The 25,516-nt window shown below is 39.5% G+C and overlaps 1 protein-coding gene across 9 annotated transcripts in view; it reads left to right on the top strand.

Moving 5' to 3' along the window:
- The window catches only part of INPP4A (inositol polyphosphate-4-phosphatase type I A), a 113,072-nt gene that overhangs the window by 33,886 nt on the left and 53,670 nt on the right, over positions 1–25,516 (top strand). For 6 of the 9 annotated variants that reach the window (XM_063392556.1, XM_063392554.1, XM_063392555.1 and 3 more), the window contains 2 exons: positions 6,135–6,195; positions 12,165–12,310. The gene's annotated coding sequence lies outside the window, so the exon portion shown is untranslated. The remainder of the gene's footprint in view (positions 1–6,134; positions 6,196–12,164; positions 12,311–25,516) is intronic. The other 3 variants (XM_063392550.1, XM_063392552.1, XM_063392553.1) reach the window with 1 other exon arrangement.

Below are 25,516 nucleotides of genomic sequence, written 5' to 3'. Positions count from 1 at the left end.
TACAGAAAACTGATTTCACATAGGAAAGCTGCATGGAAAGGTGACTAGACTTTTGCTGGTACATAGCAAAAAAGGCAGATTTTGCTGGCATGTAGTAAGAGAGGCAGAGTGTGTGGGTGCAGTGGAAAGAGATGAGCATCTTCAGGTTACAGAGAGCAGTGAGAGGAGGGCCTGGTTGGGCAAATGGAAGGATTACCTTCCCTTTGCACAGTGAGAGTGTGGGGGAAACAGCTCCTTTTGTGTGTGGAATTGAGGGGAGGCTGCCAGTGTCTATGTGTGTGTGTGATCGGAGGAAGGAAGGGGTGTGGCTTCAACACCCATGTTGTCTCGGTTCTGACTTCCTTGCAAATGTTTTGCCTTTTCTGTGGGGGATGCAAATACTTCCTAATACCTCAAGAAGGACTGCATGTTCTTTTCTGTGCTTGTTAGTTTGATTTATATTTTAGATATTTAAACATCGCCATAGTCTTTAATTTCATGGAAAATCAAAATGTCACAAGGGGCCACAGGTGAGATGTTATTGTGGGCTGGAAAAAATCTGGCACAGGTAAGAATTGTCTCTTTAAAAACCAGGAGTGTCTTTAAATAGCAATTTTATGTAAAATTTAGCAGAAAGACAAATGGAGGACAGAACACTTACTAGTGAAGATCTGCCTCGCTGGTGTTGTATTTGTGATAAGTAGGAGACAAGGACTCTAGCAGTTAGACTCAATTTGTGTGAAAATTTCATCCCCCTTCCAGTCATGAGCAAGGCATCCAGGATAAATGAGAAGAGCCTTTTCTTTGTAGCACAGTGCTTTATTGTCACTAGCAACATTTGCAGACATCTAAAAGATTGCTTAGAAGTTATGTGTCAAACAGGCATTTGGGAGGGCTGTGGTAGCTGATGAAGAAAGAATGTTACAGTGTGCAGCATTTATTTTTTGAAAGTATGACATCTTTCCCAGCATCCCTAGAATCTGCATTTTCCCCCTGTTCCTTTGTGATTCACGTTTCTTAGAAAACAGCCTTCACAGTAAATGTGACTATTTATGTGAAAAGTTAATAATGCAGCCTAGATTTCTCCATATTGTACTGTGTGTTTCATGGCTGGAGTACCCAATGTTCCCATTTACATGAGCTCAAGCTGCATTTGGGGGCTCATAAAATGAACATTACAAGGTCAGTGCAGTAAGGAAAACCCATCTTAATGTCTCAACACCTTGGGCATTGTGTAAAACTGAACATCCACAGAAAATTATCAGTTGGTCACACTGCATGAAGATAATTTCCAGCCATTGCTCCTTGGATGTTTAGTTTTACAGTGAAATATTGTCTAGCTCGAAAACATTGCCTCCCGTGATAAAAAAAGGAAGAGGTATTGTGGACATTTGGTAGCTGAGTAAAATGTGTCTTACTGCAACAATGATAGAATAAATGAAAGAAGAGAGTAAGAATTTTAGGTACTGGACACGATTCATTTACTGTCAACACTATTACAAAACTGTTCACTCTTGGTGCACCATGGTCCTGGGTGTCACCTTATTTTTTTTTTTTTTGCATAAACACATAGCAGATGGTTGGGTCAGTAATGCTTGTGAAATCAAACCATGTCTTCTCCTTAGTATATAAAATAGAGTATGAAATACAGGATCTACTTGTGCAAACCACTTTGACCTTGAGACTGTCTTTTGTAATCTTCTCTTCCTGGCTTCCCATTTTGGCTTCCCATATCTAGACTGACTTTGTGGAGGTGTGTATTTGACAGTGTTGAGGAACGGTTGGGTTATGCTCTGGGTCCTGACTCTGTGTGTTCAACCTAGGGAGGTATTGCTGTGTTCTATGAGTTTATTTTCATAAAAATCAGGTGCAGAGCAAGGTAAATGGTACCTGTGTTTCTGTCCACCAAGAAGTTGTGACTCCATCAGGAACACTGCCTAGCATTAGGAATGCTAAAGCACTGCTGCAACGAAGTGATAGAAAGAGTTGGAGACGTGTTTTATTTCTTCACAACCAGGAGCTGAGAATAGATAAAATTTTAATGTTGTGTACATAATGTGCGCAGTACAGGTTGCATACATAATGCAAATGAATCTGAAATAATTCTGCAGAAGTGAGATGAAGACAAGGCAAGTTTACTTTTTTTCTGGAGGGTATATTTTGGTGTAATGGTGATAGTGTCTTGGGTAAGTACTGCAAAAAGAGGTGCCATATTGATCACAATAATGATTTGCTCAGAATGAAGTGAGTTTATCTTCTTTATGTTCTTATGTTTCCTGTAAACTGGTATTTCAAAATGGGGAATGAAGAAAGAGTCCAGGAAATTGTATCTAGTTGCAAGAGAGTTTAGACAATGCAGTATTTTATTTGTCCCAAAGCAAAGGAGATCAGACAGAGCTCAGCAGGACGCACAGTATTTTCTGCCTTCTGTCTGCTAGAAAAAGAATATGCTGCCTGTGTTTGTAGGCTGATTATTGGAAACTTGAGCCTCTAAAATATGTTTACAAGAAATATCTTCTAAACTACAACAGATCTAACAACTTGCTTTGAATGAGCATTAGTTTGCAGCTCTGCTGTCATGTGGTTCATCCTCAGCTTCTTGTCCACTGCAGAGGTTCTTGCTCTTTAAATTTGCCATTATCAGCAAACAGTCCTTCCCTTCCCTGAACCTGTTAGAGAGCTTTGGTTTTGCATTGTACCTTTTGCAAAATGTTGTGTTTTGCTTTTTTTTTCTGTCCAGATATTCTGAGGAAGTGGGTGCAGTGGTGGGGTCTCCTTTTTTTTTTTTTTCTTTTTTTGCTTTTCAAAATGGCACATGTTGCTGACAGACAGAAGAAGGGGAAGAGTGAAGACAAGCAATGGCAGACAGTAGTTTAGATTGGCACAATTCTTGAGGGAATAGCACATCTGTTGGACTGAACCTGGACAAAAGCTATCAAGGCTGACCTCCAGTCAAAGTAGCTCTGGTTTTCCCTGTTTAACTAATAGACAAAATCACACCTGGTGTTGTGGGCTGCAGGTACCGTTCAGAGGTGTTGACACCAGATTTAATTGCAGAGGAAAAGTGTTAGTTGTGCCTTCCTTCCTGGAATGATTTAGCTGCTATCCAGTGAGTCAGAAAGAAGGAAGAAGAGAACATGGAGGAGAAAGTGAGGGATTTCCAGTGAGAGCATGTATACTCCCTGATATTTTTGTTTGGTTTTTATCACACTGCTGTTTTTCTACAGAAAATAGTGTCGTGCACTTCACTTTCTTCAGTGCTTTGGAATAATGGTGTGGCAGATTTGAGAACTGATGTTCTGCTTAGTTTGTGTGGTAACCCTGGATGTAAATATAAGTGACTGGGGAGAAAAAAAGCCTCACTATATATGATTTCCTTACGGTGAAGGATCTGAATGGCTTTTAAAATCTGGCAGCAAGCTCTAAGGTTTGAACTGCCATCATCAGTCGATTTCAAAACAATTTCTGTATGTAACTAAGCAAAACCATGCTGCAGTCTTTAGTAGAGTATTTTTTTTCTGTATTGAAGATGTCTTAATGCAAATGGCCGGAGACAGAAGGCAGAACATGTCCAGAAGACAGTCCTTTGGTGCAGTCTACAGTAATACATTACCACACTCTGCTGAGGTCTTACTGCTATTACAGGGCAATATAATTTAAAAACTTTGCAATGTAGGGTGAAAAAGGGTGGCTTGAATTGGTGCTCAGTTAGAATCATTCATCTGCAAGTGTCATGGGCATCTCTGGGAATGTGAGACCTGGGCATATGCTGCTCGTCTTCAGTTCAATTGTTACAGCTAAAGCTGCACTTGGATGCTTCTTAGTCAGGTGCCAAAGTGCAACAGAACTGAGTGCAATTAAAAACTGTGGTTGTGTCAAAGAGGAGAACTTCAAGGTGGCTTTAGAAATGCAGTTGAAACCCCAAAGTTGCTTTCAGAAGAGGGTGTAGAGCAGGAGGGCATCTGCAGGAGGTCACAACTTGCAGAGAGATTGGTAGGTAGGTCTTGCCTTCTCTGAAATTGAAATATTTTCTAAAAACTCTCACTGATGGGCTGATTTTAAAAAACATTACTAACTTCAGTGTTGCTTTACATGGTGGGTGTGACTTGGCAGCAGAGAAGCTCTATGTAGTTACTAGGTCGCATTGTCTCTATTTTACAGATACCTGAGCCAAGTCACAAAGTTGAAAAGGATTTGCCTGTCTCCACAGAACTAATCTGCTTTTTGTCACAGTGTTGTAAATAGAATTTTTTAGATTCCTTTATCATCTCTGCCATTTTAATTTCTTCCTTTAAATTAAATAAATAATAACTGACCAGTTTTAAGTATTTATATTAGATGTCCTGAAGGTGAATGGTGTTACAGTATATTACAGGATTTTAATGTAGTAGGTCCACAGTGTCAGCCCTTGATCTCGTGACTTTGACTGGCAATGACTTGCCTTGAGAGCAGCCTTCATGGTATCTAGGAGCTTTCACAGCACTTGCCCTGCTTTTAGAGTGGAAAAAGAAAAAAAAATAACCATACTAAATAAATGTATGTACTAAATAAACAAACAATACTAAAAAAAGTTGAAGTTATAAAGGATATTAAATTTACTAATATAAAAAAGATTTTAAATAGTATATGACTTTTTTTTCTGATAACTTGCATATCACACTTACCCTGAAAAGAGCTCCATATAATGTTAGATGTCTCTGTCCTCAAGGAAGACAAAAATCCAGGGTTAATTAAATGCTTTGTAACTTCTCATCTGATCTGATAGTCATAGATGTGAACCTCGAGTTTGTTCTGCCTTCACCTTGGACAATGAAAAGAGAATAAAACCTAAGCTGCTTTGCAGGCCACTTCTATGAAGAGGGATAATTTTGTAAGACATTTTAGATGCTTTGCTGATGAGTCCATGAAAGCACAGGGCTGGATGCAGTTTCCTGACTTGCTAAGTCTACTTTTAAGATTGGCATAACACTCCTATTATATGGAAAACAAAGTTGCCCTTGGCTAAACTGTCTTTCTTAATTGCTATTATTCAGCTTCGGCTTGTTACTTTGTTAACATCCTGTTTATCTTAACATTTTTTTTGTCTCCTCAGTGGTGAAAGCCCTTAAAGCCCTTGCCATGTATCTCTAAAGAGCAAATTGTAACTCATCTCAGCTTCCACTTTGCTGATTTTAAGTGTTTTTGCAGAAGGTGGCTCTTCCTCATCCACACAAACCTTTCTCTACATGTTGCAGACCGATCTGGATGGTTTTCAGCTTATTGTAGCAAGTGTTCCTGACTCAGTTTCATTGCTGCTTCTTGTAGCAACAGGAGCACATTGGCTGGTAGACCCTAGTGAAGGATCTGCCTTTTTGTGGCTGTGTTATCTGGCTCTAAGGCCTTCTTGCTCCTTGGGTTCTTTCAGCTGATAAGCTCCCAATTGGTAGCAGAAGTTCTTGGTAGTCTGTAGTGTGCTGTTTTATCTTAGTACTTTTTAACTTCTTTCTTTTGCTTCAGTCCTGGTTCTCCTTTGTTAGTTTTGTTGTAAACTGATCAATTGCATCTTGATTACTGCATCACGCATTTGAACACTGCTTTATGTATGAGTCTTTCCTGAATTTAATGTTTTGAGGAGTGCTTTGCTTATGACTGCATTTTTCTGTGATTTAAGGATTTACCTTTCCTAATCTCACTATACAGATTTATATGGTTGCTCCATCTGTACATTTTAATAGAGAAGCATTTTCTCCACACAGGAACCTGTTGACTTGCCACAGTTTTGGGGTACCACAGTCAAAGATTTCTAACATGCTCTGTTGAAGCAAAATGGCAGATATTTCAGGTTAAAAATTATACTGGAAGGCAAAGTACTTGAAAAGTTTATGTTTTGACCTTAAGATAAAAAATTTGATTGATAACATAGAGTTATTTGCTACATCCGTGTTATACAGACTTTGTTCTCTGAGTCTAAAGAAAAAGGTGAAGGTGTGAAACTAAATGAAAAAAATAGTTTCAAATTATAGAGAAGCTATGTTAACACTCATCATTTTTTCACAGGTTTTTTCCTATATTTATTAATTACTACCCGCCCCCCCCCCAAAAAAAAATCCTATACTACTAGCCTGTTATTTGGATTGATTCAGTCAGAAATAATTTGTCCTTTTTGTGTCTTTCAGACTTCTTTAAAAAAAGAACTGGATACACATGCTGAATTTCATTTGTGAAAAGTGGAGTAAGGTAAGATAATTTTAGTGATTACTGCTGTAATGTGTTGATCTGTTGACACTGAAGGCAAGGGTTCAAAGATTCACCATAAATTAGAGGCAATTCAGCCTTGCAAATAATGAAGAGCTGACAAGATCCGATGTTCTGATACCAGTGGCGTGCTTTTTGTCAAAAATCCTGTTTGTATTATGGGTAGTTCATGATGTTGGCCAGGGGTTTTCTGTTCTTATTTGGGTGCATTGCCCACAGAAGGTGAGGAAGTTCAATAGCTAGTGACAGTATATTTGTTTTTGGAGAAATTATATGTTTCTGGAAGTCTGTGAGGTTTAAAGTGCAGCCGATGCTGAAAGGCCAATATATGTTGCCTGTTTCTACCATGGGAACAAACCAGTCTTTAGTTTGTCTCCTTAAACATCCAGAGATGGAAGAGGGCAGGTCTTGCCTTTTGCTGAGCATTGCTGTAGCATGGAGCAGTATCCTTCAGGATGGGGACTGAACCCTGCTGGGCACTTCACAAACATTTGTCAAGTATTTGCTTCTCCACAGTGAAAGGGCTACTTTATGTCCTGTGCTGTGGCAGGGTCACATTGCTGGGTCCTGACAGAGAAATCTCTGTCCTGATGGGGCTTCTGTTAGCAGAAGTGAGAAGACTCTTGGCCACTTGTTTCCAAGCAAAGTTCAATCATTGCTTCAGTCATTGCTCTTGCTTCCTGTGTGCAGAGCAGCTGTGTTTTGAGCTGAGCATCTGCTTCTGGTATTTCAGAGAGTAAGAGAAGTTGGGCCACATATGCTGATGAGATGGAGGATGTGGCCTCAACTGCAAGGCACTCTGAAGCAGACTAGTAAGATGAGTCTTCTGGTAGAGGCAGAAAGTTTTGCTGGTGTGGGAAGAGGAGCTAGTGAGAGGTGAAACAGAGTGCACTTGGTCATGGCTGCATGCAGAAATTGAGAGTGGACCTCAGTGTCCTTGTCCCTGATGTAGTGCCCTTTTACAGAGTTCAGCAAATAATGAATGGTGGAGTAGAGTCAATGGTGAACAGTATTGACTTCTCAGAGATGTTATTCCCCTGCTCCTGCTAAAGGAGATCAAATTCGTTTGTAAGATCAAGCAGGCAAAGTCAGCAGATGCACTTTCTCCTGCAGCATTGCTTTTCTTGTGTTAAATGTGTGTCTTAATGCAGACTGAGAATCAATTACTGTAAAGTCTAGAGAGGTGTGCTGCCATGACTCTGCCTACATCTGAAATTAAAGCAAGTGGTCGATACCATGGACTCAGTTACTTAATTGGGGCAGAATGGAATAGAGTGCACAACAGGATGCTCTAGGGGCTTGTGTATAATTTTTTCCTTTCACCATCTTGAACTCCTCATTGAAGAACAACTTGGATATCAGGCATGCACTTACAGATCTTTCTCCATCCCAAGAAGGCCAGGATAAAGTTGCCAGCAGCAAATGAACATTGCCAGACCCTGTAGCTATATTGTGACTTAAAAGAAATTGCAGTAATACTAGTCATTCATACTATCTTTCTTTCTTTTATTAATCATTGTCTGCATTGGAAAAGAAATGCCTGAGGCAGTCCTTCATCTCCATCCGATCCAGTGCTGCTTCTTGCTGAAGAAATTAAAAAAGGATTATCATTCTACCCCAAGACAGCTATGACTTCTCCCCTGTGGGGTCTGTCTCCACACTTGCAAAGAAATCCATAATAATAGAGCTAAAAGCCAGCATTTGGGGCTCCCCTACAGGGACAGCATATCATCCTAATTAAGTGTTTCTCAAATATGGCCCTGGCTGTGCTACCCACTCCATATTTTGTCAGATTGCACTACCTGCTTGAAGCTTTGTGTTAGAGTAGGTCTAGAGAGAAAATAGGAGAGAAGCAAAAGAGAATACCACCACTTCTGTTTGCCTCCTTGCTTAGTGTTTTGGTGCATGCTTTCTTTCCACTCACGTAGACTTCATGGCGCCTTTATTAGGAGTCAAACTCCATGTTGCATATGTAAAGTTCCATGTGATTTTTTTGATTAAGGCTCCTTAATTGTGTGTAAGACAGGTTATGTCACCCTTTCTTAATAGCAGTCACAGCTTTCCCTTCAGTCAGTTCTGTGGGTGATATCTCTAGAAAATGTGCCCTGCTAAAGTATATACTGGTGTAGATGTACTGGTATCTACTGGTGTAGATGATGAGTGGACAAACAGCATGGCTGACTGACTAAGGAGAGGTGATCATTAACATAAGCACAGCAAGCTGCTTTGTGATTATTGTTGTTAGCTTTTACTGCAAGTTTACTATCTGCTTTTACAGTTTGGGGGGTTTTTAGCAAAAACCACCAGCATTTGGTATTTGTTCCTTTTTCCTTCTTGCCAGTTTGTAAAGTAGAAGTGCAGAGCAGGCTATTTGTGACTGCATGGCTGTGTTAAATGTGCAGTGATCTTGTTTCTTAGAGCATAATCCTCTGGTTCATCATCCTCTGGTTAATGCTAGATCAAGTCATGCCCCATTCCAATGTGGCATGTATAATTACACTAACTACAAATGCAGTCATTGCATAATGTGTGGCACTTGGCCTTTCTGTGATATTCTGTATTCCATTAGAGGGTTTCCCGACTGCTGGCTTTAGTATACAGAGCTAACCATGGCTTTTAGCAGTGAAGGGAGAGATGAAAAACTGAGTTTGAATAATATGTTACGAAGGCATAATGGTATTGAATAGAGCTTGAATGCAGGGAGAGGGAAAGAAAGAAGAGTAAGAGGACATGATGTCACATAGCTAATGAGAACAGCTGAAGAGGGCACATAGGGAGAAGACAGAGGCAGGCTTTCAAATGTTTTAAGTGTCTGGAAATGACAGTGATCTATGAGCTAGTAGTTTGGTTCTTTCTTATGACTTCTATCTCTCTTTATAAATGTTTTGTCTATATTATGTTCTATGCAAGCACAAAAATCAAACTTTTTCTGGAATTAAATGCTACTCTTACATCAAGCCCTTTAAAGACTTGGAACTTTATCCTGTCCAAGCTTGCATTCCATTCAGTAACATTAATTTTACTCCTGTGTTTGCATTTTAGTTATAAAGCTCTTACAATGTTTAAATTAAAAAATATCCAGTACCTCATTGTTAATAATCTCAGTATTATCCTTGGGAGATACTTAGATGAACTACCACAGAATAACAATGAGGGTTTCAGTAATAATTCTTTCACTAAAACATACTGAGAGAATTAACACTTAATCTGAACCATCTAAACCAACCTTCAAAACCAGCTGCCTACCGGGGTACTTTCATTCTTGAAAAATCTGCATATGGATGATTTCCTACTTCCATTAGTATTTTCCTTTTAGCTAGGAAGATAAGATAGAAAGTAACCACGTACGTCCTCAGGTATGGACCTCCCCACATCAGAAGGTCTGGACTGTGCAGTACAAACACAGTAAACACTCTGTATAGTCTCCATAGGTGTGGACTGCAATAAAAGACAAAAAATCTGCAGTTTGCTTCAGACTGAGTGAGGCATTGCTAGCCTGCTACTCTCTGAAGAATAAATAGCAGAATAGGCTCATAGTTATTTTTAAATTTCATGACTTTGGGGAGGGCAGGGGAAATTTTCAAATTCATATCTTTAATCTGAAGTCAGACATCTCAATAAAAGTCCTTTGCAGACACTGAGGATCTGCAGCCCTTGGTAAAGTCAGGAGCAATTGTCAGTGATCTGAGGTCTCCCAAAAAATTAGGTCAGTCTTAAAATCTACACCAGGAGAAATCTTAACTTTTCTACTTGCTTCAGTGGAACTGAAGCTTATAGTTATGCATCTGCTCCTGTGCTACCCCTAAGATGAGTCGCGTTGCTGAACCAGAATTTGTTTGATCATAGAATCTCCTGAGTTGGAAGGAAACCAGAAGGATCATCAGGTCCAACTCTTGATCCTGCACAAGACTGTCCCAAGAATCCCATCATGTGAGTGAGGGTGTTGTCCAAATGTTTCTTGAACTCTGTCAGGCTTGGTGCTGTGACCACTGTCCTGGGGAGCCTGTTCAGAGCCCAGCCACCTTCTGGGTGAAGAACCTTTTCCTAATATCTAACTTAACCTTACTAACACAGCTTCATGCCATTCTCTTGGAATTCTGTCACTGGTACCAAAGACAAGAGATTGGTGCCTGCCCTCCCACTTCTACCCCTCCTATTGGATATGGATTAATTATGGATTAATACCCCATAGCATAATTAATTTAGCATAATTAGATATTTTTAGCCATGATATCCAGAAGAAATCTTAACTGCTTGCCTATTTTGACTATTGTGTGATGCGTGCAGGCAGCTACAAACCTACTTCTAAAGCACCAAGATGCACAACTCACACTTTTGCTGTTTGAAGAATGAATCAATAAGTAAATGTATTAAAATTCAGGCCAAATTTGTCTGAAGGAGACAACATATACAAATACTACCTTTTAACAAGATGGTTACTTTCAGCTCAAGGCAGAGAAACGCAAATGTGGTTCAGAAGAAGAGCTTAAAATTGCAGACTAAGGAAATGTTTTGTGCTTTTAAGAGCTTTTTCTTTTCTTTTTTCTTTTTTTAAATTTTTATGTCAAGCTGATAGAGATACCAAAATGCCAAAACAAGAAGAAGAGGAAGAAAACCAATAAAAGCCTTTTGTACAGAATGTTAACAATTTTCTTGAAATGAATAGTTTATTTATTCTTTTTAAAAGCCTTTGAATATTATCAAGAAAATCATCGTGCCTTACAACAGAAACCTTTCCAGGTGTTGCATCCTTGAGTAACCCAAGTAATCAAAAAGCCTACATGAATATATTCAGCAGTTTGTGAATATATGAAATTGTAGTGAATAATGAGAATTTAAGGTACAATGCGACACTTGGAGGCTTGTATAACAGAATTCCACAAACATTTCGGATTTGCACTGGGATTTCCCATAGAATCATTAAGACTGGAAAAGACCCCTAGGATCATTAAGTCCAACAAATACAAAGTTATACAAGGGCTTTAGCTATATCCTATGTTTTTGTGGTCTCAGGAGGTTTCAGGAAGTCTTGGGTGTTTTACTCAGGGTTTTACATTTCTGAGAAGAAGCATCCAGTTTTTGCATCTCTCATATTTTAAAACCAATCAGGCTTTCTGGCTGTCAGAATGGCTTTTTAAGTTGCTCCATTGGGAGTTTTCAATTTGGGAATTTTTAAAGGTACCTTTTATGTGTGAAATACAGATCTGTTACTAACTTTTTTTTGTTTTAAATTCAATTCATACTATTGAATTTTTATATATGGAAAATAAGATCCAGGTAACTTCAGGCTTGTTAATTTAACCCTAATAACCTTAGAATTTTTTTTAAGGAATATAGAAATAACTAAAGACATGGGAATTGAGTAGAGGGAGGGCGAAACACAATCTATTTTTCTAAGATAGGTCATGCCAAACTGGCCTAGTATCTTTTTTTAATAAGAAAGTAGGTTTTCTAGAAAAATAAATGGGCTAGATGTGGTCTCTCTGGATTCTACTGAGCCATTTAACATGGTGCTGCATCAAAAATACTGTTCAAGGAGGAGGAAGATTAGATTAGTGTAAGAACTGTAAACACACCCAGAGAACTGACACAGGAGAGACAGAAGGAGGTAGATATGTGTGATGTTGACTTGTTTAGTTTTCTTGGGGCTTTTTTGTTTGTTTTGTTTGGGGTTTTTTCTGGAGTTGATATTGTTGGCATGCTGTATTGAAAGCAGGCTGGTGAAACCTGTGGCTGGGGAGTAATTGTAATTGCACAATTAGATAATACTAAAGGGATGGAATTCAACCCAGCAAAGTGTCAGGCCACACATTGTCATGAATTCTCTTACCCAGTTTAACCTTGGTGTCAAAATTAGCAGTATGACAGTCTGAGCTCTTACGTAATCAGTGGAAAGAGACAGATTTTTAATTAGGCTCCCAACTCCTGCTTTCTGTCTTGACTGTTAACAGAGCCTGGGCACCTGACTCTGGCATCAGTGCTGAAAGCTGAAACTGGATGGTGCTGCAGCCTCAGCTTAGGAAGTAACACAGCAACTTTTCCTAAGAAGAGAGAGTTCAGCAATGGAGGATTTTGAAGGAGAAAGGCCTATATGAGGGTAAGTGGGTTCAAGTTTGTCTTCAGTCTGTCAGTTTGACACCATCATGAAAGTGGTGTATGGGGTACAGGCAAGGGTCAAAAAGAGGAATTTCCAGTTGAGGGCAACTCAGCTGGGTGCATCTGGGCTGGGACCTGATACAGAATGAGTGTGCAACCCTTCTTGTGGTATCTGAGAAACGTCACCTCAGGATGTAATAGAGGCAGAGAAAACTGAAAGAGGGTAGATTTAGATCAGATATGAAGAAGTAATTTTTTTATGATGTGAATGGTGAGACATTGGAACAGGTTGCCCAAAGAAGCTGGTGATACCCCATCCTTGGGAGTGTTCAAAGCCAGGTTGGATGGGGCTCTGAACCTGGTCTAGTGGAAAGTGTCCCTGCCCATAGCAGGTTTAATTGCTCTTTAAGGTCTGTTCCAACTCAAACCATTCAGTGAAAAACTGCAGGGATGATTGAAGTACTTATGTTACAAGAGGAGTCTGAGACAGCTGTGTTGGATATGTCAGGAAGAGTGGTAAAATGGGAAATGTAATTGCCACAGTTCTGCTGCTGGAGTTATGGGGAGCTTTGAAATGTGGCTGATACCAGCTAGGTGTTAGCTGACAAACAGGATGTCTGCAGACCATCAGAGGACTAATACAAGACTATGTGCAACATTATGGTATTGTAGGAAGATTATGATACCAAAAGAAAAGTGTCTACTTGTGTGATTTAGAGGTGATGTGAACTGAATATATGGCATGTCTTACTGAGTTTGTGTGTTCACCTAGTATGTGGATAAAATATTTAACCAACGTAGAATGCATAGTGATAATTGCATAATACATGACAGTAGTCAGTAGGAGGATGGTTTGTGTACAGCTAGGGACAAGCTTAAAGATTTATGAAGGTCAATGATTGCTTGGATTCTTTGAACTTGGGCTGTTTGGCAGTTTGTGCTTTTTGATAACTCCTACAGAGCATGATGCTAACTGTCTGCTGTATTGCCCTGCAGTTCTCCTGCATGGCACAGGGAAAGCTGTGTGATAAATCAGGCTTTGAGTAAATTTGTAGGGCTGGACAGAAGCGTGTTTAGCTTAGCCTGTGACAAAGATACATTTAGAAGCTGACTGCTGGATAGCAAACTCATGACCGCTGAGAGAAAAGCTTGCTCTGAACTGAAAACTGTGACTGTAGATCCCTGATGTGCCTGTAGTGGCAAGTGATGGGTGCAGCACTCACAGTCAGTGACAGCCCTTGCCCCAGATACCTCCTTAGTTTGACAAACACTGAAACTTAAAACTGTGTGTTAGTGAGGAGCTGCCCTTTCCCTGGTTGCTGGTTTGTCCCAACACGGGGTTCGAAAAGGAGCTGAATCCTTTGAGCAAGGGTGAGTAATGTGCTTTCTGCTCTGTTGCAAATCCTGAGTTGCTCTAATTGGCTTTGTCAGCTATTAAGATATTGTTCAGGTTGCTCTTTACCAGAAATCTTCAGAAAATAGCAGGAGGAAAATACCACAGCAAGAAACATTTTTAATGTACTTCTGGCAGCAGTATGTTTAGTTCTCTAGTTATTTGTTCATTAATAAGGGCTCAGCCTGGGATTCTGACATTTTTTAGTGCCAAGAAGAATATTAGGAGAGAGTAGTATGGTTTCTTCTTTTTTTTCCTTCTGCTTTTTAATTAACTATTGTATAGTGGTACTAAGTTGTTGTTGTTCTGTGGTAAAAACAATTGTGTGATGATCTCACAGTCCTTACTTGGAAAGTTGCCACAATGAAGAAAAACTCTGTTTATGCACCAAATCATCAGTAGTTTGGAAGGGGGTTGTTCTGGGAAACAGAGTGCTTGAATGACAGTCCAACAGGAGGGATGACAAGGAAGGGAGAATTGAGAAGATAAGTGTGAAAATGTGTCAGGGCTCTTTCAGGTTTATTTTTTACTAGAGTCATGGTCAACTACCTTAGATTTAGATTCTGTCCCAGTTTATATATGGCTTTTTTTCCCTCTATATTCTAGGTTTTATTTAGATCCAAGTAGTTTTTTTCTGGCTAGTAAACTGAGGTTTTATTTTGAAAATTTGTCTAAGCCTCTTCTTGAGACACAACACTTGGAACATCTCAGGCCTGTATGGCTGTCACTTAAAATGATGCCCAGAAAAACTGGAAGAACATCACTTGAAGATGTTTCTAGAAAAGAAAAGATTATAAGGTCTGAGGGAACGCACTTCTAAGTTTCAGGAAAAAGATATTTCACAGTCATATTGGGGAAGAATTTCCAGCCAACCCAGATTCTTTTTGTGTGGGAATGGGGATTGAGGGGGATGGTGGTGGAACAAATAAGCACAATCTACGTAGTAAAGTATTACTAAACATGAGATGCTAGAATGCAAATTTAATCTTATTTCATAGTCTCTTAAGATAGCTGTTTGAAAGTTAGAAAAAATGATCTTTTGAAGATTCCTATCCTTCCCTACTCAATTCTGTCTAGTTGCGTATTTTGCTTAACTTCAGTACAGTTCAGTGAAGTGAAACCTATCCAAAGACTGTACCTTGCTTAACCTTTTCATGGCATAGCATTTAATTAAGGTAAACACTGTCCTTATGCTTTGCTCACACAGATTCTTAAACAGTAATAAAAACCTAAATATTTTTCTACAACAAAACTCTATGAACTAGTGAACTCTGTGCGCAGTGCAAGAGGGAAGGTTGTTCTGACTTATTTGCATATTCTGTCATGATATTTTTAATAGTATGTTTGCTGTTAGGATAGAATATATGCTATAAAAGCTAAAAACAAATTTTGCCAAGGTATTTTTGGGGGTTTGTAGTCAAGCATGATAGAGATAATTTATTCTTGAAGTGCGTTTATGTTGGTTTTGTTTTGAAACAAGAATATATACCTTGCGGAATATTTATGTTCAAGATCATTCTATAATTTCTGTATTAGAAAACCCCTACACTTAATGCAGTTCCTGCTAAATTTTAACCCCAGAAGTGTCTAGAATGTGAAGGTAAAATAATCTGGAAGATGTATTATAGCGCAGACCCTTGTAGGAGCATAATTCCTTTGAAAACATTTTAATAATAAGCTGTCTGAATGATACTTTTGCCTTTTCTCCATTTTATCATGAGCAAAGAAAGAGAAAGAGTGCTACTCAGTAAAAAGTGCTGCTCAGCTATTAACACCGAGCCGTTTTTACTGGGACTTTTGAACATTGATCTGGTGTCTCTAAGTGGAGGCATTTTCACTTGTGGTTGTGCATGTTCACTTTGGAGATTTTCCTTCAGTCAAATCTGCTGTGATCTGAGACAAGGTAGTTTTTGGAGCTGTCCCAGGCAGCTGCCAAATACTGTCAAACATTCAAAGTGAAGGTGTAGAGAAAAACAGTTGTGTGGAGGAAATTCTGGTTGTGCACGTATATAGGTTTGGTATAGTGTCCTGGAAGCATCTTGGGATAGTGGGATTGGTGGGCCAAGGCCAAAAGTCTGAGGTTCAACAAGGTGAAGTGTCAGGTCCTGCACTTGGGTTACAACAAATCCGTGGTGTTGCGGGCTGGGGCAGAGAGGCTGGGAAGCTGCCCAGTGAAAAAGGACCTGGGGGTGCTGGTCCACAGCAGCTGAACATGAGCCAGAGTGTGCCCAGCTGGCCAAGAAGGCCAATGGTGACCTGGCCTGTGTCAGCAATGGTGTGGCCAGCAGGACCAGGGCAGGGATTGTCCCCCTGTACTCAGCACTGGTGAGGCTGCACCTCAAATCCTGTGTTCAGTTCTGGGCCCCTCAAGGTGAAGAGTCTGGAGCACAAGTCCTGTGAGAAGCAGCTGAAGGAGCTGGGGCTGTTAACCTGGAGAAAAGCCATCTTGGGGAGACCTTGTCACTCTCTACAACCACTTGAAAAGAGACTGTGGCCAGGTGGGGTTCGGCCTCTCCTCCCAAGTGGGTAAGTGACAAGACAAGAGGAAACAGCCTCAAGTTGTGCCAGGGGAGGTTTAGATTGGATATGAGGAGAACTTTCTTAATTAGAAGGGTTGTCAAGCACTGGAACAAACAGTCCAGAGAAGTGATTGAGTCACCATCTCTGGAGGTATTTAAAAGACTTGTAGATGTGGCACTTGGGGGACATGGTTTAGTGGTGGACTTGGCACTGCTGGGTTAGTGGTTGGACCGGATCTTAGTAGTCTTCTCCAACCTGTTGCAATGATTCTGTGATTTTTCAGAAACTTGTAATCTCCACCTTGAGGTATTTTTCTTGTTATTCAGCTGGCAGTCTTAATGTTTGTTAATCTCATCTTATAAAATGAGAATCTTATCTATCTATCCAGAATCTATCTAATAAATGTGACAGGTCCCTTAGTCTTCAGTGGAGACTGTTAGTACTAGGTGAACAAGACCTGACTTTTTAAACTGAACTCATAAGGCACCAACTATGATTTTTATGGGTGGTGGGAGGCAAGCAGCAAGCGTGAGCTAGCTTTGATTTTCCTTTTTTAAAGGCTTTCATTTTGGTTTGAGGTAGAGAGTAAAGACTTTCTTTTCAGTATATAGAGAAGGGAAACTTTCTCCCTAACTAAACTGCCACTGAAACAAAAGGAAAACACTCCTTTAAAATATTTTTCTATTGCTTTATTTCTTAAGTAACTGGGAATCTCCATATGTTCTGTTTTTTCTTAGTGCATGAGCCCAGGTTAATACAGGAACTCTATAATTCTACTGTAAAGGATATTTAATAACCTTTAAGAAAGGAGAAAACGTTAACAGCTTCCTTACAGAATTAAAGTAACAGCTTTAGAAAAGAAGATATAAAAAACAAGTTGAAAGATGTCAAATTAGTGATTGAAATGTCATGGTAGTAATGTGTTGGTAGTAGAAAGACAGAAAAGATGATAAACAATCAGACTGCAATCTGTTTTGTGCAATGCCATATTATGCAGCAAAATCCACCATCCACTGTTACTGGCAAAAAAATACGCCTTACTTTCTAATTGTTTATATAAATGTATAAGTAGTTTGCTGCTCTGAAAGTTTTTCATTGTATTTTTTTAGCATTTTGGCAAAAGAGTTATGAGTATCTTCACATCCCAGTCTAACAAGATTTAAACTTGGCATAGAATTGCAATTATTTATGAACATAATGATTTTAATGTTTCTGTTGTTACTGAAAAAAAGAAAGACATCACTACTTTATTTTGTTATTGTTTTGTAGTTCATAGGCTGTAGAAATATGTACTAGGTAAAAATAGAAATTAGAGTTTAAGGGTATTTTACATATTTTTAACAATAAGGTAGGGGATAATACAAAATTTTCAAAGTCAACAATGATGAACTATCAAACATGAGCTCTTTGCTCATCCTTGCTAGTTTAAGGATGAGTTCTTTAACTGTGTATTTAAATGCTTGTTGAAGATAAATTTTGAAAAAATAAATTTGTGAATATTTAAGACGTGACACATCTCAATAGTTTGACTAGTAGCATTTAGTTTCTGAATTACTTTAATAATAAAAAAACCCATTAATAATTTCCTGATATTTCTCCATGAATCAGCTTTGAAAAACATATACTACCAGAAGAAAAGCTTTTTCTATTTTGGATTCAAAGTATGACAAATCAGCATTGTTTTGTGTGGTGCCTGTTGGTGCACTTTATCCTCAAACAATGGATTATATGTGTTAACCCATTTGCTTTGATGGGTTAAATAACAGTTATGAAGTCAACCCTGCCACACAGGGTCTTCTATTTCTTGGAGAAGGAAGGATGGGAGAGAAATGCTTTCAGATAGTATTTGATATGGAAGGAGAAAAAAATGGAAAGAAAAAGGTTTTGAGGACTGTTTTTTTTTTTTTTAAGGAAGCTCTGCTGGGAGCAAAAGTTAAGCTGAGGGGCAGTGGTTATGGATACAAAGGACAAAACATGCTCAGAGCACTGGGAATGAGTAGTTTCAGTTGATTGTGTTTTACTGCATGTTTATTGATATTTATTCAACATTAGGAGGAATGCACTTGGTTGTACTCCAGCTTGTCTTTAAATAAGAGTTTGGATAGTTTGCTATGCAGTGAAGGGAAGAGGCAAGTGCAGACAAAAAAAATCTCATGATTTTTCTTCAAGTCTTAAGGCAGCTTGTAACTGTCCCAGCACAGCTCCAGTCATCTGGTGCCACTCTTGTGGGTCTTGTTTAAAAACTACACTTCTTCCCCTAACCCAGGAGCACCAGTAAGTACCAGTAAGTACTTGGCATCCATTACAAAACATCTTTCATTAGACTAAGCTAAATCAGTTTGCTAAATAGGAGCCTCACAGAATAGGAAAGATCTCTTCTATGTCCAGCTGCATCCATCACTACAGAGATGACACTGGCATATTGCAACTTAATGTTTTGGCTTTGAAGTCATTTAGCACAAAAGGAGTAAGATATCTCTTGTCCTGAGGTCAGTTTCCATAACAGTGATCAAAAATAAAACTCTGAACATGAAAACTGAAAGGATTGTGATTTGTAAAAGTGCCTGGAAAACAGACAGGGCAATTACCACATGGTCACTGATTTCCTAGGACTGAGGAGAAATTCACAGTGTATTTTGCCTTGTTGAATCCTGCATTCTGAGTTGTAATGTTGGCACATTAAGGAGTCCTTGTATAACATGACAGAACGCATTAGAAAAATCCATTTGGATAAGTGTTTGCAAATTCTATTCTTACTTACGCACGATGGGCCTGGGTACTGTCACTGGGGAGAAAAATTGAGTATGTTTTAACTCTAATTATTTGGATGCTGCTGTTGTCCACTTCCAGATGATATAATTTTATCTGCAGTTGTAAAAGGTGGGTACAGCTGCAGTTTCATGACATATGCTTTTATGCAAATATTAATAAAAATGTTAACTTTTGCATCTTCTACCTGACTGTACAGTCAAACTTCTATACCTTCTCACCCCCACTGGATCTCTGAAAACACTCATCCATTTGTGGGATTGTAATTTACAGTACCAATTGTTTAAATTAGCTAAACAATTTATGGGGCTTAGGTCATATAATAACTTGTAGAGTGTAAATGAAGAATAGAGGACAGTATTTTTGTGACTTTTACCGTCTTTATTGTGAACTGAGGCTGCATACCTGACGTTCTCTGGCACTCAGATAATTTCACAGCCAAAATAAGGATGTAATTTAGTAGCTCATTACCTGTAGAGTGCTCCTTAAAAATCTTGTCTGTATTACCCCAGAGCCATCCCTCCTAAGGTATTTAGCCACAGAGATATTCAGAATGGAAGAATTAACAAAGTATTTGTTGGATGCACACTAATACCACTTTTTCTGCATCTTGCTGTAGTAGCTGGGTTTTCACAGGGCTTTGGCACAGTTGTTGCTTCAGTATTAAAAGGTCAAGGCTAGTTTCCTTCATTTCAACCAGTGATTCCTGACGTCTTTCGTATAGGTAGTGCCAGACTGATCTTTTTTCTAACTCACTTTGTTTTTGATTAGCAAATGCTCTAAATTGTTTGTAACTGTATACTTTATGAAGAACTATTTGCCCTGTAGAGTTTCAGTTACACCTTATTTTTGTTTTCTTTGTTGAAAAATATTGTATTCTTGAAAAAAGATTGCTTTCTTTTTCTTCTTTCTTAATGGCATAAAGAAAGTTATTAATAGACTTTCCCTTTTCAGAGCTGGAAAATACCCAGAAAGACATTTGCTCACACTTTCCAAATACAAATTTGCTTCTAAATTTAGACCAAACATGGAAAAGTTTAGAATGTTAGGTGAATATTTTGTGTAATTCTGAGCAGCTGTTTGGTTCTCAGAATGTTTAAGTTGATGGTTTTAAATTGTCCATGAACTATGCAAATAAAGTTGGTGGGAAGTGATTGAGGAATACAACCCACGATCAGTAGCTTTAAATTAGTTTGTTCTTCCATTGGAAAATTTTCTGGGCATTTTTGAATCAGGAAAGATTGAAAGCTATTGATAACTGAGTTTAATGATGTCCCGTTTAGTTTTGTCAAGCAATTGTAGCTTATTTCACTTCCAAAAATTAAAAAGTTGAGTTTTGTGACACTTGCTGTTTTAAAAACGTTATTTGACAAAGATGTATTACAGTGATGTCCGTGATTCACAGTGATATCTCTGTGGGCAGACAATCATATTATGTTTTCAGCAGAAGCAGATATATTGTGCTTGTAATGTGGAAATTATCCAAATGATCACAAGCTGTCCTGACTAGCCTCTTATGGCTAGCTCTCGTTCTTGCATCTTCAGACTATAAAAACCTCTGTAAATAAAGCTGTAGGGAGGAGATCTGCAGGACCTGAAAATGCTGGAAACAGTAAGATTAGTGCTCCTGACTGTTGAAGAAATTATCTCATAAGGCACGGGACCGCAGCATCTGCTGGTACATGTAAACAGTGAAGAATGGCACACAATTCCACATACCTGCTGTTACACTCAGAATCTTTTTTATATAAAGTGTAAAGATGAAACCCATGCTATATCTAAAGACCAATAATTGTTGTTATTATAATTAAAAGTCATTACAGCCTGATCCAGGAATCATTACTTGGCTGGATCCAATAATTACTGGAAAAGAAATAATGTTTCTGTATAGGGGAAAGTCTCAACAAGTAACTGTGCAGTTAAATTCATTGAACAGATAAAGCATCTACTTCTGTCATGCTGTAATGCTCAGCTTTTTCCTTCCTCTCTGGACTGTAAGCTGGTTTCATTCTGGTGGGGAATATATGGAGGCATATCAGCAGTTCTCAGCATCCAAAGGACTTCAGATACTGAAGGATCTGAGCATCTAAGGAATGTGATGTTCATGTTGGTTGTTTCTTCTCCACTCTAGAATCCACTTAGGGTCATTTTTATATTTGCTGACAAGCTTTTAAACTTACCTCTTTTCTCATTGGTCTGCAGCTCCAAGTTATGTCCAGATTTACTGTATGCGATACCATACATACAACTAATCACACTAGAACCAATTTTGCCCAGCCTTAATTCTGCAGTTCTTTAAGTGACCATGGGTGAGCTATAGCCACAGTCCCCCCAAGTGCCAGCTCTGTACCCTCTCTCTTTTTATCCCATGCTTCCACTTCATCCTATGTCTGAAGGCCTCTGCTATCATACCAGGCCTTTATTTTTCTACACTAAATCATTGTGTTAAGTTGTAAAATGATTATGGTACCATGCAAATATAAACAAAAATAAAAACGAATCAGCCACAGACATCTGTGCAGTTGGAAAAAAACGTTGTCACAGCTGAACCAAGTTTAATTACAGGGTAAAACAAAGTTGCAGGCAGGTCAACAGAAGTTCAAACAAACCAAGCCTGAAAAACCTGAATGCTCAGCATTTGCAAGCCCTGCTACAAAGCTTCTGGCCAGTCACTGGTGATGAGAGTGTGACGGTAACACATTGTCCATCGTGTTATCTCCAGAGCCTAAATAACAACATCTGGGTGTGATGCCCAGCTCAGAAGTTCTCAGGATGCTTGTTAGCTGAATATGGGAGTGGAAACATGGAGATGCCACACAGAATGCCAGTGCTGCTCATTATACTGGTGTTTTCAGTCTCTAGCATTGCCTGCTCTCAGAGAAGACTCCAGACTTGGTTAAGCTTTTGTTCTGACCCAATCTTTACATCCAGCTTTTGGTCCCACCCTTTGGCCGGAAGGTACTGCCTCTCCAGCAGGAACAGTGGATGTAGGAACATGTGCCCACTCTGTGATGCAGTTCAGTAGCTTAGTTTAACCGGCTGCTGAAAGTGGTTTTGATGAGGTGATGGACTGTAAGTGCAGTGTGGCTGAAATGTAGCTACCTGCTCTCATCTGGGCCTGAAGAACAAGACAGGTAACTGTGGGCAAAATGATCATTTCTGCTGCCTTGCTGTGGAGGTTTGACTGCTGAGGTAGGCAGCATGCTTATGAATTTCTGATAAAGTGTGGTGGGAGGCAATAGAAGTTAGCAAAAGTTGGCGTCACTGTAGCTTGCCTTAACGTGCAAAAGTTGGAGTCAAATTCATCAGTCATGAGAGTGAGTTAGTCATGAACTTAAGAAAGGAAAGTAATTTGGGATACATAATTCACCTTCTCAGGCTTTTTATATTCATGCAAAATTTGCTTTTAAAAAAGTGAAGTTCAGGTAAACTTGGCCTGTAGTAACATACCGCTTTTACAAGTCATGTAAGTGCTTGGAGAATTGACAAAACTCTGACATTTAAGTTCACGTTTTTGAGCACTGAGTGCTGCAAGGAACTCAGCATTAATATACACCCTTTGTCTTTGCATACCATTTATATCTTTTTTTGTGATTGTTGCTACCATCCCTGCAGCAGTTATTTTTTAAATAAATTTTTGAAGGCCGCTATATTGCTTCAGTTCTAAAGATTGATCAGTACTAGCTTCTGAAAACAAACCAGTAGATTGTAGCTACTTGAAAATTGTTTCTAAAAGCCCTGTACTCCAGAAATCCATAGATGAAAACCATCAGAGCAGTTGAAATACCTTTTTGTTACTCTTACCAAAGTTTACTTTTTGTTGTTTCTGTCTCAGAGCTAACATCGTAATATCTACTACAAGACATTTATTTTCTCTAATAGTTCTGTTGCTCAATCACACCTCAACAAAGAATATAGTCTTTTGGTAAGGCTGATAGTCAAAGCTGGGGAAGCTCACAGGATTTTTTACAAGTAGGGAACAATTGTTGAAATATGTTATTCCAATAGAAAGCTATTGATCTTAGACACTGATTTGTAATGAAATTCATGGAAATATGTTCGTGACATTTAGTCTGATTTCCTGTTATGACCCTTCAAAGACAGTCAAGCCACTTATCTATTTTCTTTGTACCTTGTGTTCTTTATTTATTCCAGCTTTATGTTACTGATGGGCTTTTTAAATTTAGCAGCCAAATAGAGCGAGTTTCAATATATTCCAAATATTATTCCAGTATGTTTTAAAGTGATTGATGATCATAGATTCATGTCATGATTCCTACATGGTTTGGTTTCAGTTGCTCTGCTACAAGTTAATCGCAGAATGGGTCAGGTTGGAAGGGTCCACAGTGAGACATCTGGTCCAACCTCCTACTCAAGCAGGGTCATCCCAGAGCACATGGGCAGGATCGTGTCCATACAGTTCCAAGCAGGGTCCTCCCAGAGCACATGGGCAGGATTGTGTCCATACAGTTCCTGAATATCCCCAGAGAGGGAGACTCCACACCCTCTCTGTGCAACCTGTTCCAGTGCTCGGTCACCCGCATAGTAGAGAAGTTCTTCCTCATATTCAGGTTGAAGTTCCTGGGCATCAGTTTCTACCTGTTGTCTCTTGTATTGCTTGGCACCAACAAGAAGGGCCTGGCTCCATCCTCTTCACACCCTCCCTTCAGATACTTGTATTCATTGATGAGGTCTCCTCTCAGTCGCTTCTCAAGGCTGAACAGGCCCAGCCTTCTCACCCTTCCCTCATAAGAGAGGTGCTCCAGTCTCTTTATTACCTTTATTGCCGTCCCTGGGCTCACTCCAGGAGCCCCATGTCTCTCTGGTACTGAGGAGCCCAGAACTGGGCACAGCACTCCAGATGTGACCTTGCCAGGGCTGAGCAGAGAGGCAGGATCACCTCCCTTGACCTGCTGCCAATGCTCTTCCTGATGGTCCCGAGGACACCACTGACCTCGCTGGCCCCAAGGGCACACTGCTTTCTCATGGACAGCTTGTTATCCACCAGGACCCCCGATCCTTCTCTGCAGAGCTGTTTTCCAGCAGGTCAGCCCCCAGCCTGTGCTGGGGGCCAGGGTTGTTCCTCACGAGCTGCAGGACTGCATTTGCTTTTGATGAATTTCAAGTGGTTCTTTCTGCCCATCCCTCCAACCTGTTGAGGTCTTTCTAAAGGGCTGCACAGTACTCTGTGGTATCAGCCACTTCTCCCAGCTTTGTGTCATTAGAACTTACTGAGGAGGTGTTTGCCCCTTCATCCAAGTCCTTGATGAATGAGTTACAGAGTAGTGGGCCCAGAATTGAACCTTGAGGGACACCACTAGTGACAGGCCTCCTGTAACTTGTCAAGGAAACTATTTTGAGAAATTGGCAGGAAACCAAAGCAGCACACCCCCTCCATTGTATGTTACAGGGTGATCTTACTGTTTACCCACAGGGTCGTACTGGCATTAAAAAGGATTCCTTTCCCTGGGACAGCTGTTCCACCGAGGCGTTGAAACGGGAACAGTGGTGGGAAGCATAGACTGTTGCTGGCCTCTGAGGAGTTAGATGCTTCTGCTTCCAAACTGCCAGCATCCCACCACTTGTTCACATGACTCCAGAAAGAAATGCTGGGAAGAGCCATGCAGTCAGGATCTTGGCCAACAGCAACCCTCTCTCCCATTGATTTAGAAAGGTCAATGTAAGCAAACAAATAATTTTATTTTCCAGGAGGAAGAAATGACAGTAGCACAAAGGAATCAGATACTGGAACAAAAGAAAAAAAAATTGAAAAGATGTCTAGTATTGTAGTCATTAGGCGTAGTGTTGGCATGTACTCTGTAAGAAGAAAAGTTATATGATCAGAAATACATTAACAAAACACAGTTCAGGAGTACAAAACAAGTGTTGCTGGAGAAATATGCACCCCAGATTTGCATTAGTAGCTTAAGATTCCAGTTTTGCTATGCTGCCTAAATCTTAGTAATAACCTTTTGGAATATTACTCCTACACTAACATTTATTTTTAATTTTCTAAATACTTGACACTGTTTCAAATCCTGAGTAAATTAGTTATATCTTATTAAAAACACATATGTTAGAGAAAGAATTTATGCATTGCTGGTTTGTCTTAAGGTGCTGTTCTGTATCTTTCATTTTTATAAACATTTGAAATAGTAAGTGTAAGAATCACAGCAAGTCAGAACAATGCCATGCGGAAATTAAGAGTGCTTATGAGATTTTTTTGGGTATGCCTGTGATCTAATGGGTCATTCCTTCCATGTGGGAAAATGTAGTGTCAAGAAAATAAAGTTTTCACTGTGACTCTGAGGTGCAGTCCTGTTGCCCAGGTGAAGCTCAGTGATTTCAGAGCAGGTTGTCAGATCCCATCGCACACTTAGAGGACAGTGCTGTCAGTGCACTGTGATCCCTGGGTTGATTTGACCATTTTACACTAACTTTAATTAGTGCTACTTTAGTCTGTGGAGTGGATGAATATTATAGACAGGTAGATCAGATAGTTCCCTAGACATTTTGTTGTAATCC

Source organism: Prinia subflava, chromosome 3 (assembly GCF_021018805.1).
Source record: "Prinia subflava isolate CZ2003 ecotype Zambia chromosome 3, Cam_Psub_1.2, whole genome shotgun sequence".
Lineage (NCBI taxonomy): Eukaryota > Metazoa > Chordata > Aves > Passeriformes > Cisticolidae > Prinia > Prinia subflava.
The sequence above is the reverse complement of the archived record's forward strand: the minus strand, read 5'-3'. Positions and strand labels throughout refer to the sequence as shown.